General features: G+C 38.3%; 1 long non-coding RNA gene across 1 annotated transcript in view; it reads left to right on the top strand.

The window, feature by feature from the left end:
* Positions 1–16,072, top strand: part of LOC117288790 — a 50,202-nt gene extending 34,130 nt beyond the window's left edge. The window contains exon 3 of the long non-coding RNA XR_004518910.1: positions 15,972–16,072. This is a non-coding gene — a long non-coding RNA (uncharacterized LOC117288790). The remainder of the gene's footprint in view (positions 1–15,971) is intronic.
* Positions 16,073–16,703: the final 631 nt, after the last annotated feature.

The raw sequence follows: 16,703 nt of genomic DNA, 5'->3' as shown, positions 1-16,703 counted from the left end.
GGAAACGAGTTGTTTGTTCATCAACACTGTAGAGGTCTTTTTTTTTATTATCCTCATCGGGGACTAATGATGAGACAGGGTTTAATAGCCAAGAACCTATTCTGGACTGACAAACAATAGGGCATCCTGCGGTGACTTGGAAGAATCCCTGTAAATTATTACCTGCTCACCCATTCTATCCCCTCACTTTCTTTCTAACTGTCCCCCCCTCTCTAATCCCCTCGTTGATACCCCTGATTAGCCCATCCAGAAGAGCTTTAATGACTTCCAAACCCTTCTTCTGCAGCAATCATCCCCACTTCTCCAGTCGATGGGACTCCTTGTGTTCTCTGGGACTGGATATTGTTTCCATTCTTAATGAAAAGAAAGACATCCCAGGCAGATTAGCCTCTCAAGGTGAACTCCTCTGTTTATCACCAGGGACAAGGGGTACTTCTCTTGGCAGGAAACAAACATGATGGTGCTGCTGGAAGAGAATAGAAACCAAATCAGGTGGTTGCCCCAGACCGATCAGCGCGATGTAACGGTATGCGCTTTATATGATCAGTTATTAAGTACAGTTTTTTTTGGTGCCAAGTCTATGGGTTTGTTTTTCTTTTTCTGCATCAACCATTGTATTTCAGAACATTCTGTTTTTTTTTATTTGCTACACTGATCACTATTAGGCGATTGAGCTCAAAAGAGCTTAAAATTTGGACAGAGTTTGAGCTTAAAATTTGGACAGATTTTGTACACGACAGATGTTGTAGTGATTGTGAGATCATAAGAAACTGCTGTTATTGGAAGATTGAGTGTAGCTGAACTGTTACGTCTTCATTGGGCATATTATATAGCATGATAGTAACACCTGTTGGGTTTTCAACCGCAACAGTTCAAGTTTTCAATCTTTTTATTTTATGAAAAGATACCATTATGATAGCGTCCATGATGCAACCTTTTGTTTCTTTGTCACTCATTAAAGTATGGGCATGCTATGTTGGCTCTTTTTGGGTATATATTTATCATGGATTCTTTCTCATGCTTTGATGAGTATTTTGTGAATAATTCAGTGACTGTGGTTGATTTTGGTTGTCATGGAAACAGTTAATGAGAAAGTCCTTTGTTTGTACCCTAAATAGGAAATTTAGAAGACAGGCAATCATTTTATTGGACAAAGTGTACCTATACTATGTCATTTTCAGATTGATCTTTTCAAGAAAAGAGATGTGAAGAATTACAGAGGTTTTATTTTAGTGAACAGTACACAAAGTTACAATGGAAAACTTAATGATGAATTTCTATTTTTTTGTAAAGATAGCACTCAACAAGTACAAGTTGGGACGAAAATGCAAATGTGTTTTGTAAATGATATATGTTATACTGACTGGTGGAAATTGACTGATAGTTGTTCTATTACTCGGTTTTATTCAGCTCCATTTTTGTTTAGCTCGCCAAGAAGTAAACACTGTTTTAGTTGGATTTCCAACACTTCCATTTGAGGGATTTCATGTATTTGCCCTGTCCTTCCTCATAAGTCATCTACAAAAAGGCATATTTGAATTGATAGAATGAAATTAGAGAAGATGATGAGACAATTTCCGGAAAATGTGTTGAGAAACATCAAAACTCGCTAAAGGGGGAAAAAATGCATCCGAGTGAATAATTCAAGGTTCTATCATTATTAAACTCTGTCACTCTTCAAGAAGAAGCAGATTTGCAGAGAGAAAAAAAAAACAGAGAAAGCAAATTTTGGGACAAAAAAACCTTGAAGAAAAGTCCATCATAACCACTGCTGTCTGATAACGAGCGGCCAATTGGGCCAGTAATTTGAAATACCTGTTTTTTATTTTGTGGCAATTATCGGAGACAGTTTAGCCTTGACTTTCAGCATGGGGAGTGCTCATTGCCTGTTTTCTCACAACAAATTAAAGACTCCCGGTAGCCGTGAGAGACGGGGACTTGGTAATGGACCAACCTCATGTTTGTTCAGCGACAGAAAATCTCCATTGTCAGCCGAGGCTGTTTGATGCTGGTGTGTGTGGGGCGGTTTTTCTCTCCCATCTTCTTGGTTGTAAGTGGTAACACAGACAAGTCTGAGCAGCTGATCTACACATCTTCCGATCATGTGAAGTTGAACTTTTTTCATGGCTATAACTGTCACATAATTCTCTTTTCTATAAGTGGCGAGTATAGAGGATAGTGAGTATTTTTTCTGAAGTTGTTTCATTTTTTTTTATAATGTTTTTTTTTTTAAATTTCCATTTCGTCTTGATTCGAACCTCATGTGCATTTGTACAAATAACCTATCCTACCTCCATGGTATAACACAACAACTACATCATTAAACCTTAAGACCAAATGGAAAAAAAAAAAAAAAAAACTTATTAAAATTCAAATGACTAATTTAATTTACAATTTAAAGTTTGCACTCTGCTGTCCATTTAGTTCAAACTAGCAGCTGGTGGAAAGTCCCAACACCTTATAGTGATTGGTATTCTGTTCGTTTAGTCCATCACCTCAGTGTTTACTTAGAGTAGTATGCAAAGGCGTCTGAACTATCCTAGCAGTTCATAATGTTTAACATTTTTCTTTCGCCCATGATAATATACAAATTAATTTCAATCCGAAGATCAAGTTTCATCTCTTACAACTAGAATTAAATTAGGATGTAAAAGTTAGTGCTTTCCAACCACCACCGGTACCTTGAGTATAACCGAGCATGCAGGCCTATATATGCATCCCTAAAAAAACAGCATGTTTTAAAAAAACCCAGCAAAACTCATTAAATTGCACCGTAAATTTTGCTGCTGAACAAACTATTTGTAAAGGGGCAGCAGAGCATATAGTACATAACAAAATCTCGGAATGCATTGGAAATTTAATAGTGTACAAAGGTAGGGACTACTGTGATTAATTGTGTTTGTAGTCATCTAAGCTATTTCAATATGTGAAATAGACCTACACGGCTTAAAGACACTGGACACTATTGGTAATTTTCAAAGACCAGTCTTCTCACTTGCTGTATATCAACATATGCATAAAATAACAAACATGTGAAAGTTTGAGCTTGATTGGTCGTTGGAGTTGCGAGATAACTATGACAGAAAAAAAAAAACACCCTTGTCACATGAAGTTGTGTGCTTTCAGATGCTTGATTTTGAGACCTCAAATTCTAAATCTGAGGGCTCAAAATCAACTTCGTGAAAAATTTACTTTTTTCTGGAAAACTACGTTACTGCGGAGGGAGCCGTTTCTCACAATGTTTAATTCTATCAACCTCTACACATTACTTGTTACCAATTAAGGTTTTATGCTAATAATTATTTTGAGTATTTACCAATAGTGTCCACTGCCTTTAAATTGTTGCTTCAAATTCTTGCGCTCTTTTCCTCTTTGCATGGAACTGATCTACTCCAGGGTGTGTATATAAATATTATATCTTGGTTTAAGGTATCTTAAAAGAACCTATGGAGGAACGTCATGACAGCTTGTCTGCACTCTGATACATCCTACCAATTATTGCATGTACGGCCCAGCAGTCCGCGGCAGGGTGGCTCGGGGCCAGGGTAAAAAAAGACTGGAGTAGACCAGGGGGAACCCCGTCGTGTTCCTACATTGACGTGATGTTGTCATAAGCGCAATTAGATACTGGACTCCATCTAACCATTTATATACCCAGCTCTCTGGAGCTACTACTACCTTGTAAATTTTTTTATCAACCAAAAGAAAAGAAGAAGACAGAAAGAAAGAAGAAGAAAAAAAACACGGGGAAAAAAAACGTGAGAGTTGGTCCCACCATGTTTGGTATGAGCTTCACCTATGCTGCCCGTGGCCCCGTAATTTGCAGGAATTTCAGTCGGCACAAATTGAATTATCGCAGATGAGATGCAAGCATCTGTTTATCCATTCCAGCCAATCATCCCAAAATAGTATGTCAGCAATTAATGTGGAACCTTTCTCTCTAGTGCTCTTCGCCTCTCACTTCCCTCAGTCCATCTTCCCCTTTCCCTTTTTTTTCACCCCTTCTTCTCCCCCTTCCCCACCGTTTTCCTTCCATCTTTCATCTTTCTCTTTCTGTTATTAAACCCCTAGAGCCGGGCTCAGCAGCTTAATTCTAGAGATGATAACTAACCAACTTATAAATGTCAGGTGCATAGCGAATCATTTTCTGGGCCAATTTTTAATTGCATTTGCAGAAGTGTAGTTTTTTTTCCCCTTCTCTCTCTCTCTTCCCCTGTTATTATTCCAAGGCAGTTGGCAAGATTAATGAGGGAGCAGTAGAGTTGAAGGAAGAGAGCTGTTTTGACACTTTTATGGGGATTTATTGTTTGCTAACCTTCTTAAGCACTTGGCTGTTTTTCAGGTTATGGGCAAACCAAAAAATTGCTGAAGTAAGCTGTAACTAATTTTAGAAGGGCGGAGTGTACAAAGGCTTTTTCATTGCTACTTTTCATATCATTCTTTAACTCTCTGTTTGAAGGGGTTTTCCATGAGCAAGCTTTGAACTCTCACAGGTTTGTCTCTGTAGATGCAATTAGAGGCCAGGGAAATACAGGTGTAAATCTTTCTTGCTAATTTGAAAAAAAGGAACATGGATCCTAATTTTGAGGACAGCTCCCCTGCCTCCATCATGGTGGAAGGAACTCATTCTAAATGATTTCCCTGAGATTTGTCAGTGGCATTGTCAATCCTATCAGATTTCTTTTTTTTTAAGGGGTTGAGTTAGTTCAGTTGTGCTTTCTATGAACTTGTTTATTTTCTTTCAAAAGAGTTTGAATCATTGGAACATGATTGTGATGTTCTCATTTTCTCTCAGACAAAATTGAAAAAAAATCTGATTAACAACAATCAAGTAATGTAGCTTTCTAAAACAAACCATACATGCATTTTCTTGAGAAGAACTGAATCAGTTCATTTCATTAGTTAAAGTGTATTTCAGTTCAATTTTGACTTATTCTGGCACTTCCATCTGTAGATGTAGGTGGGATGTCAGTCAGGTAACTGAACCAGTTGCACTCAACCAAATGTACACTTTCCTCCTATTTTGTCAGTCGCAAACTGGGGTGTCCGTCAGGAATTTAGGAGTTAAAAAATAAAATCTCTCTTTTCATGAAGAATGGAATCATTTTCAGCAACCATTGTAAGTGTTTCTAAATGTTTTATTTCTGTTCCGTTGAGAAATATTGTCTGGGTTTGAAAATTATTGTCTGGATTTGAAAAATTTGTATCTGGAAAGGAATTTGTAGGTTAAGGTCAGCCGATGGTGGCGTTTTTTGGAAGGAGACTATGTTGGGTATCAAATAATATCAATTTCTATTTTCTTCTGTGAAATCAGAGTTGTTACATGAACTTCGACCTTGTTTCTTTGAGCAAACAGGGAAACGCTAAAATTTACGCCAAGTGTTCCCTCATGTGAGAAAGTGTTTGATAACACGTTTAAAAGCAGACAGCGCATACCCCTCCCCCGTCCAAATTGTTGTTCATGGACGTGGCTTTTATAGTCCATAATGAGTTGCCATTAATTGTGTAATTAGAGGCTATCTGAATGAGATGGGTGATTGCACAAAACCATGGAAACTAATATTACGGGATTGCGAGCACCCGGTTGTAGTAATTATGCTAAACTTCTATGTAGCTCACTAACATATGATGGTTGTAGGACTTCTCAATATGGCAGCAATTATATCAATGATATTTTATTCGTCAGGACGCCATTGTCTGCCGCATTTTCAAATTAGTTTTTCATTAAATTAAGGGCAGTGGAGCATGCATGAACTGTATGTGCATTTTCATAAAAACACAAGTTATTAAAAGGCAGTATAATTATGATCATGATTATCAAGTATAAAGGGAACATATTGGCCCCCTTGAACAAAAAATAAAAACACGTGAACAGGATTTGAAGCTGACAGATTGACATTAAACACCCAACCTCAAACGGTATCCCCCCAAAGCCCTAGTGGTTAGACGTGTAGAAAACAAGCAGCAGCTTGCTTGACCTTGCTTTGTGATTGAAGGAATGCGGATTGGTAAACTTGACTGTCAGTCGTTAAGATTCTTTGTAAGTTTGAATAATGACCTTTTGCTTAGTGGCGGGGGAAACTGTGTCAAAGGTATGTACATTTGAAGCTCTCTAATCATTTAGAAATTATTCTTCTTTTGGGTCGTCCACATTTTCCAACTGGTAAATTCATCAATCAATTATTCAAGATTTGTCCAGGAGCGTTTCATTATATGTCTTTCATCTATTAGTTACACTTTCACTATGGATACACAGGATTATAAAAACGGCATGAACATTTTTAATGACACCAAACTGCAAAAGACCAATGACAACAGAACAAAGCAGCAACACACATACAAACAAAGCAGTGCCCCCCCCCCCCAGATTGATTTTTAAAACAAAGGAGAAAAAAAGACTTAATTACTTTCAATGAGATTATTACAACCCTACAGTTATCATATATAAAAAGTATTGTGGAGAAAATTCTACACTCCTCTGTTGTTAAAAGTAGTTTCTTTATGTCCGTATTATGTATGTGTTAAAGACAGTGGACACTATTGGTAATTGTCAAAGACCAGTCTTCTCACTTGGTGTATCTCAACATATGCATACAAAAACAAACCTGTGAAAATTTGTATTTGCGAGATAGTAATGAAAGAAAAAAACACTATTGTTACACGAAGCTGTGTGCTTTCTGATGCTTGATTTCGAGACCTCAAATTCTAAACTTGAGGTCTCAAAATCAAATTCATGGAAAATCATTTCTTTCTCGAAAACTACGTCACTTCAGAGGGAGCTGTTTCTCACCATGTTTTATACTATCAACCTCTCTCCAATACTCGTAATCAAGAAAGATTTTATGATAATAATTATTTTGAGGAATAACCAATAGTGTCCACTGCCTTTTAAAACGACAATGTGTTAACAAAAATATGTAAATCAAAAATCTAAAAAGCATTTGGCTTGATATTTGTGTTTGAACCATGCACCAATTTGTGTTGAGCAATGTTTAACTCAGTACTTGTAGAGTATTTTCCTTTAAATCAATTAAAATAAATTTTCCTAGTAAATTCATTACACCAAATGTTGTTATCTTTTCTAAAATTGGAAGTGCATAATTCTTATAGAAGAGTTAATTAATTGCAGTCCAAGCTGAGCACAGTTTCATCCTATTCGATGGTCGGGTTTTAATGGATTTTACCGTTACTGATTTGTCTGGGATTTTTGTTCTTCGCCAATTAATATCAGGTTTATTTCCAATGCTGCAATCAAAATAAGCAATTTGCCATTTGTGGGGGGTTCTTAAAATGTCATTTCTTTGATTTGACTGAATTTGTTTCTGATGGAAATCTTTCTCTGGAGGGATTTGTTCTGAGTAAGGACTTGATGTAACCAGTAAGCTCTCGGATTGGAAGCAATCAGTTGTTTTTTGGTAATTACCAATCGTGTACTTAAATCTTATTTGTTGTTTAATTTCAAACACGGCAGAAAGATGCACCTGCATTATATTGTTTAATGTAGTTTTAATCAAATTAGCGTTCATCCTTCCCGCACAGCACAGCGGTTGAGAAACCTTCTGAGAATAAATGTATTGCAAACAATTCAAAGAAGACTGTCCTTGATGTGGATTAGAAGAATATTATGGCAATTAACAGCATTTCAGGCAAAAAAAAATTGAGGGAAATTTTCTTTATATCATTTGTTGTGTCCAACTGTGCCTTAAATCTGAACTCAATCTTACCCAGGCCCTTTATAAAGGAATTAATATTGCACACTTTGTCACATGTCCCACTGTACAAGACTTGAAAGTCCGGTTCAGAAAGGGTGGCTAAAATAATAAATTAATTTAATGTGAATGTTCAAAACACACTCCTTATACTAAAACCTTGATTGATCATGGTCCCCTACCATTCCCTTGATAATAAAATTCTTTGAAAGACATTTTTTTTATTAAAGCACTAGAACAAATCCAGTGAGAAGTATTAATGTGGACAATTTTGCAATCGAGGAAGATATAATTAGCTGAAGCAGACTGCTTACCAACCAAAAGGACCTATGGTATTAACGCAAAAAAAAGTTAATAGCCTGACAGTTCCACCCTGGCAGAGGTTTTCTCGAAGGCTAAATCATTACACAACACAACACAATTTGCAATCGATAGCAAATGTGCATAGAGTATCCTTCTTATAATAATAACAAATTCTTATATAGCGCGTATCAATGCGCTTTACATTAGTCCCCTGGTCATTGGGCCAATAAACATCCCTTTAATCTTTCTCAGCTCCCAATAGGGAGTATACAGCCCCGAGCTGCCGTGGCGCTCCGAAAGCTTTTCATTCACAATATCAACCTCTACCCTCGCAGGTACCCATTTATACCCCTGGGTGAAGAGAAGCAGTTATAGTAAAGTATCTTTCTCAAGGACACAAGTGTCACGACCGGGATTCGAACCCACACCCCGGTGAATTAGCACCAGAACTTGAATTCGATGCTCTTAACCACTCGGCCGTGACACTCTCTTGGAAAGATTGCATCATGAGCATTTGATCGACTTAGTTAATTCCAATCCCCTGTTTACTTCTGGGAATACTGTTGGAAATAACATTGAAATTAACTGTGTTTAATTCTGATGTGAAATATTCATAAGGGTGATCATTGATAGTAAGATGAATTTACATTTATTCTCAGCGGCTTCTACTGAAAATTGAGATCTCATTTTGAGTCAGTGCTCGAGTAAGACATAAGACAACGGGGCTTTTTGCTCAACATTACTTATAGACTAGAAGTTTATGTCACAAGAAAAAAATTGTATGAGGACAAATTATAAACAGTTTGGTATGTAGACCTTTTTTTCTCATTTAAACTCCCAATATCTCTTCGTAATCAAAAACCTGTCAATATCTACAAAACACTGCTCAAAACTCCCCTGTACTGTTTAAAACAATATCTCTGTATGGAAATGCGCTATATAAATACACTATTATTGTTTTTATTATTTTTGTTTAATATTGGTAAGTAAACTTCGACGCTCAACAGAATTGAAAGATATTGATCAAATTTGAAGTCAACATTTGAACACTAATGAGGTATTATTTATTAATAAATTGAAAAAAAACCATAAATACCACTGGACATGTTTGGACACAAGTTTACGGGCCGCATGCTAAAGTCAATGGCCACAGACCTGCAGTCCTGTGCCAATTTGGAGCCCTGTGAGTGAGGGGGGGGGGGGGGGATAGGAGGAATCTTTGAATTTTATATTGTTTTAAAGAGGAAGAGGGAGGTGAGAATTAATAGCCTCAAAGTTTGTACATTTTTGTGTTTAAAAGAAAATGTAAACTGGAATTAAATGGAAAATTGGTGAAGTTGATTGTGACACCCACATCCCCTTCCCAATATCCAACCATCAATTATTAATTTGTTAAGCTGCATTTGAGATGATGCATTCAATCAAGATGAACAAGGGATCCCACTTGGGAAATGATTGATACATTATTATCTGACTTGACTGCAATCTTTAATCTTATCCAGATGTCTTGGAAAGTAAACCGATTTAAAAATAATGATCATCAGAACTAAATTTACCTCCGAAGTGAAAATTTATGTGGTGTTCCTGAATGATGAAAAAACCCAAAGGATTTCAAAACTGTTCTATAAGTCTCATTAATTGTATAAAATATAAGATATATTTTAGCAACACACATATTTCTCAAAAGAGCCTATTAGATATATCTGTTCAAAATGTAATGTTAAGATAAAATGGCAACCAGAATTTTTGTTCAGATGAAATTAACCGGAGGAAAACAAATATACAAAAATGAAATCATAAGTAATTTTCTGTTAGCGAAGCTCTAGACGGTTGACATGTCTCGTTAGAGACTCAAAGAACGTGATGGTCTCTCCTGTTGACCAGTTTTCACACTATCCCTACCCTCAGCTGGTATGTGCTTCATTATCACCTGTAGCGCAAGGCTGGCACAGTCCCCCGTCTCATGTTGTCCCGATCTATGTATAAAGAAGAAGAAAAAACCCAGAGCCAGGATCGGGCGGGCGGTGAGCAAGCTCTCCCAGCCCTGCCAATTGAGGGGACATGCAATAAGGCATCAGGCCCCGGGCGGTGTAAGAAATAGTTTGCCTGGATTTCCCATGGACAGCAGCACAACACTTGTTCCTGTCACTCTGTTGGCTATACCCTCTAGTTACTAATTAATATTGAATTCCGATGAACAACCGATGTACTTTTTTTCCCCCAGCTCATCGCCCCCATGCCGATCATGCGGCCCGGGCGTGCTTATTTCAGGTGAACAACTACCCTTTTTCCTCTCTTCTCCCTTTCTCCTTTTTGCCCGCTGTATAGAGTGAGCAGTTCACAGTTGAATTTTTGGTAAAATATAATCTGATTTACGATGGGTTAGTCATCAATAAATAGTCAGGTTTTCTACATTTTAGGTAGGAATGTCAAAATTAGCTTTTAATCAGGGGTGGAGGATGAGGTCATGGAAAGAAACATGTTGTAAAAGTGTCTGGAGTGACCAGTTTAGACAAATTTCATCAGCCACTTCCAGATGTATCTATTCCTAAAAACCTCTCTCAGACCGAAACCCTTTGAGTTAACTTCATCCTTGAAACAATTGTATACCTTCAAGTCATGATCCCACACCAAAGGAACAAAAAGAAAGAGAGATTATGTTGGACAAGACAAAACAGTGGGCTCATCCGCCTTCAGGATGCTGCATTCACATCCCGCAGGCCTGCGCTAAACCACCGTAGTTGTACCTGTTCAGTCATTGATGAAATTTGGATTACAAAGACAATTGAACAAGTTTTTTTTATTTATCGAGGCATGCATTCTCCAAGCCAAACACCATTACTCAACTCACTGGCTCCCAGGGTCTGAAAACAATACCGATAAGAACAAAATACCTAACCAGCTTTAAGAGGGCTGCTCTCTTCAAGAATAGGCAACCTTAAACAAAAGATAAGCCGTCTTAAGAAGGTAGAGATGAATAGGGGTTAAACAAAAGTCTTAAGAGCAGTGGAGGTGGAAGTAGTATACCTGTGGAAGCCATTAAACAGAAATTGGCAGGTAACAATAGGCAGGGCTGACTAAGAAACTATAGAGGTTGCGTAACTGGTATTTGGATTTGGGCATTTGCATATGAAGAGGGGTGTACTGATGATGGCATGGACTCCATCAGGTGTGTTTTTTTCCTTGTGTGTTGATTGGGGCTTTGGCTTAAATCAGGTGTGTTAGACATTAGTTTGGATAATCACCCGAGTGATGTGACACAGTGGTAGAATTTCTCCCGAGACATTTTGTGCGGAACCACAGTTGGATTGGAACGATTTCCTTCTACTGGTGAGTGAAGTTTGGAGAAGTTTCTGGCTTCCTCTCATGTTTTATTTCTAGGAAAATTAACTGAACTTTGGTGATGTGGGATTATGGTAGAAGAACAGTGTGTTTTTCTAGCACTATGGATTTATTTACAGTTGGGCAATCAATATGTGGGTGGTGTTAATGGTGGGTTGTGAAGGAAACATTTGAGTGGAGTTTTAAGAGAAGAGTTATGTTTGAAGGAGTTCACATTTTAAAATGGTTCACCATGATGGATGTTTTTTTTTGGGGGGGAGTGCTACCAGTGGAATAACCACAGGAGAGTTGGGGGGGGGGGCTGGAGAAGCCCCATTACCTTGCTGACAAAAGACTCGATTTGTTTCGAGACAAGTTTTGAGGAATGGGCCTTAGAGTATATTGCCATCAAGCAAGTTGTTGCTCTAGCCATGGAGAAAGAATTCATGGTCTAGCCTAGCCTGAGGTTATACCTTATTAGGTGGATTAACACTGACAAGAGTAATTAATAGCTTTACTCTGGATGATTCAAGCTATGAATGGATGTGGATTTTACTCTACTGTTGGCGGGAAATATCAGGGACCACCAGGGATCTAGGCTGGTGCCTACCCAGCATTCGGTGTTCGCAGTCATTAAAGGCACTGGAATTGTTAGATTATTACCAACAATATAAGTCAGCATAAAATCTTATGTTGGTAACGAGCAAAGGAGAGCTGTTCATGAATATAAAACATTGTGAGAAACGACTTCTCGCTATTTCTCATTAAATTATTTGAATCTAAGAAAGATTCAGGCATTTGAAAGCACATTGTGCGAAAGGTTTTTTTTTCTTTCATTATTTTCTTGTACCTTCAATGAACAATTAAGGCAAAATTTTCACAGGTTTGTTGTTTTATGCACATGCTGGGAAACACCAAGTGAGAATACTGGTCTGCGCAATTACCAAAGGTGTCCAGTGCCTTAAAATGCTAGGATCTAATAAAAGAAGCTGCAATGTGAGGTATCTAGCATTATCTGTTGATATGCTAAGACTGTCAAGGTTGAAGTTTTATTGACATTTAATAGGGCCTTTTGAGAAGAGGTGGGGGGGGGGGGGGGGGTGAGGAAGAGCTAATATGCATCAAATGGTCATCGGGGGGGGGGGGGGGGGAGTGTTATGTGGGAATCAAGTTGGCTCAGTGGTTTCTTTCCCTGCCTTTCACCTCTGTGGACCCTGGTTTGAATCCCTACCTCGTACCAACTCCTTGTATGTGGATTGGGTGTTCAGTCCCTACCTGATTGCTTGGGTTTACCACCAACATCCACAACTGATAATTTCTCCAGAAGACGATCAGAGCATACTGATCGAAACGTCGAGTTAATCCAACGGTTCTTTTCAGAACCACCCCAACCCATTTAGAGATAGTCATTACATGGTGTTACCGCAAACTCTTCTATATCTTATTTCCACCATGCAAAGTTTCAAATCCTACTGATCATTTTTCTTGTTTCCTATTATCCTACTTGGCCCTAATTGTGCTGTTAGATGTGTTATAAATAAATAGAGATTTGGGGTCTGAGTCAACTGCATCAAGGGCGGTGACTGGGGGCGGAGTCATGGGGGCAGTCATTGCATCGTTTTTCAATTAGATCTTTCTGTCTGAGGGGGTCAGGAATACTGGGACTGGTAGGGGCAGGGCCATAAGGGCAAAAGAGTATAGTGGGTAGAGCCAAGGGGATCCCAGGCATAAAGGGCTGTCGAGCCCAACGATCTCATAGAGCTGCTTAAGCACAATAAATATCAAAGCACAACAGAACTTTACATACTAGAATATTAGGTTAGCAGCTAAGGTTACTGCTTATAACTGCTTAGCAGAATTTTTTCACGCAAAATATCCTCTGCTTTTAAAAACCAGCTCTTTGAGCATCCAGACTGATCTATAGACGCATTGATTATGTCATATTTGAGCGAGTACTGTCATGCACTACTAGCCTTGGTGAAATCACCGGAGAGTGAAGATGCGTATCTATCTGTAGTAAAATCACAGACCATAGAGTTCATGGCTAACGTGTATTATTATTTGCAGTCCATGCACGACTGGGTAGCAGATGGGGGATTTGTGCGTCTTCTGTAAGGAAACTGTCAAGCATTGTCTTACACATCTATTTATGTATATTCATTGCTTTTCAATCAAAGATTAGGCGTGACTGACTTCAGGGACTTTTAACCTAGGATATTTGTTTACAAATGCTGACTCATTTTTAAGACTTGTTTAATATTTGTCCCCCTTTTTAAATGTTAATTTTTCCCTCGTAGTTGAGTGGTTTGTTTGGATTATTTTCAGTCGTAACGTTTTATGGATGATAATAACACAGAGACGTGATTGTTTCTGGAGTATTGTGATCACACTGTTAAGAATCAATTTAGAGTGTAATGTGGCGAGAGTGGTCGGTCGTCGGGATCGGTAAACAGGGTTTTAATGATTTGCATTACAGGTTTGGGGCTCGATGTGACCATGGAGGCAACAGGTGGATCGTCAGCTAATAGGAGGTCATTAATACTGATTGAATTAACAGTCAAGTCCAAGGTCTTTGTCTCGCAGTTGTGATTCCATTCTAAGTCCGTTTTTAGTATGGCTATGGCTGAGGCTATCGTTGGGGCTGTGGTTTGTTGTGTCTTTGGCTAGATCACTGTGTGCTACAACACAACATCCTTGTCTTTGCCATGATTGTATGCTTGGGCTGTTTTCTGTATTGCTATATGGCTGCGGTTTTGGCTAAGCTGTCGTTAGGGCTGTGGCTGCGATGTGTCTCTGGCTAGATCACTGTTGAAGGTTGATTAACAGGCTTTTAGTTTCATCTTTGAGAGCGCAAGGCTATCTTACTTTTGCAGAGGTCACTTTTATTGGAAAATCTGTGGGAAACTTTTGAAGGGGCACCATAGCAAGACTTGTGTAATTAATATAAGCCTGGATCAAACAGTACTTTAAGGTTTTTTTTTTTGCATGTTATGCTTGGCCTTGGTTCCGCAGTTTAAGATCAGTAACTTTGGCTTGTGGCTAGATCACTAGCTAGATAACACCACCACAGCCAATGACACTCAAATGGACTTTATGCGCATGATGTCATTTGAGTAGTGCGCCCTCGCCTAGAGGTCAAAAGGACGTCATTGGTTAATCCTGTGTGCCGTGCGTCCTCTGTGTGTTTCCATTGTTTCATCGTTTTTACCTCTTCGATAGTGGCTTGAATTCTGTAAAAATGCGTAAGGTTGAAAGGATACAACCTTGGAATCAAACCAAAGCCGTGTTTTCCTGATTTCAGGATTTTCATTAAGCCTCAAACCTTTTTGTAAGAAGTAAATCAGCTATCAAAGGGAGAAAGAAACGCTTTTGTATGATACTGGTTTTGTATTTCTCGTGGTGCACAGAGTCTGCAAATCTCCTGAAATGTTAAACATCTGAGAGGTTCTGGGTCTAAACCCAGGTCCGTAAGCTACTTCGTTAGAATGGTTCACATTTGTCAAATCTTCCAGCACAGTTTTTTTTTTTATTTAAGTTTGAGTCTCAGGTTATGATAATGATGAGGTTCTTACATGGAAAGGCACTGGGGCAATTTGGCAATGTACATTTTGTTTTATATTCAATCGCCTCGGGCAGTGAACATTCCAGCTTGAAAGGAACACCCGAACTTTGTCTCGTTCAGCGTAATTGTGGAATTTGTGATGGTTAGGGCATACATGTAGCTGTTTGGTTTAGGGCATGGAGGAAGGACATTTAGTGTGTGTCTTTTCCTCTGTCTGTATTACTCCTGTCGTATACATTGCTCCATTTAGATGATGAAACCATTTCTGATTCTGCAGAACTTTCCTTGAGATAAAGCAATCTTTCCATGTTCTCTACTCTGTTGAAATGTAATTTTAAATACCTCTCTGATTGTTGTCTGAAATTTCTCTGATTGCAAATTTCCTTATTGACAAAAGACATAGATAGTTTTTAAAACCACCGCTTTGGCTTGGGCTTAGGCTTGAGCTTAGGCTTGAGCTTAGGCTTGAGCTTAGGCTTGAGCTTAGGCTTGAGCTTAGGCTTGAGCTTAGGCTTGAGCTTAGGCTTGAGCTTAAGCTGGGCTTATCTAGAAAACATACACTTTCCTTACAGGGCTTCAATCAGTCCAATTGAGACTAAGCCTAAGCCAAGCCATGCCTTAGCCAAGCCCAGCCAAACCATGGGTTCAGTATGCGATATAAATGCATGTCCATACACGACAGAAAGTGTTAAGCACATGGACATTGCTGACAATACGTAATGTATCAAAAATTTCCAACACCCAGATTGATTTTTCATAAGCTCAGCCTGGAAAATAATATTTGATAAAAGATGTCTGAAGATTTGTGTTAGTAGCAGATGTATGTTGGTGTCTGTAGTCTGACGAGTGACATTGATGAATGGTTGCGCCAGCAAAGGAAATTATTTGTATACACACCAGTAAATGAATAAAGATTTAGCCCGCATCTGTAATTGCACTTATCTATTACTCAGTGACCTTCATTGGTTATTACGAGACGACCTTTAACCCCACTAGGCACCTGCCTCAAACCCATAATGAAATTACAATCTAATTGTAAGTAATTTTCTTTGGGAAATTTTATCTTTTAACTACAGTTAAGTCTTCTGGCTTTCCTTTAATTGACCTTGCACTGAACACTCTGGAGCCTTCATCAAAAGGTAAGATGTTACTTATGGCTTTCCCTGTGTTACTTATACCTAGCTGTTTGTTTGTGAAGAAAATGGGAATTAAAGAATTAGACTTGCACTAGTCTTAACCGACTTATGTATATCCTGATGTTCCTCATGAATGAATCGTTTCTCAGATTTCTTATATCTATTTGGGAATGCTGCCACCAGGGATGCGGTTGGTATCCTCTGTCACTATGTAGATGGATTCAATGTTTTCATGAAATTACAAAGACAGTTATTTGCGGTTTTAGATTAACAACAAAACAACTGATGACTACACATTTAAAGACAGTGGACACTATTGGTAATTGTCAAAGACCAGTCTTCTCACTTTGTGTATCTCAACATATGCATAAAATAACAAACCTGTGAAGATTTGAGCTCAATTGGTCGTCAAAGTTGCGAGATAATTATGAAAAGAAAAAACACCCTTGGAAGACGAAGTTGTGTGCATTTAGATGGTTGATTTCGAGACCTCAAATTCTAAGTCTGAGGTCTTGAAATCAAATTCGTGGAAAATTACTTCTTTCTCAAAAACTATAGCACTTCAGAGGGAGCCGTTTCTCACAATGTTTTATATCATCAATCTCTTCCCATTTCTCGCTACCAAGTAAGGTTTTATGCTAATAATTATTTTTAGTAATTACCAATAGGCTC

The sequence above is a fragment of the Asterias rubens genome, chromosome 4 (genome assembly GCF_902459465.1).
Source record: "Asterias rubens chromosome 4, eAstRub1.3, whole genome shotgun sequence".
NCBI lineage: Eukaryota > Metazoa > Echinodermata > Asteroidea > Forcipulatida > Asteriidae > Asterias > Asterias rubens.
The sequence above is the reverse complement of the archived record's forward strand: the minus strand, read 5'-3'. Positions and strand labels throughout refer to the sequence as shown.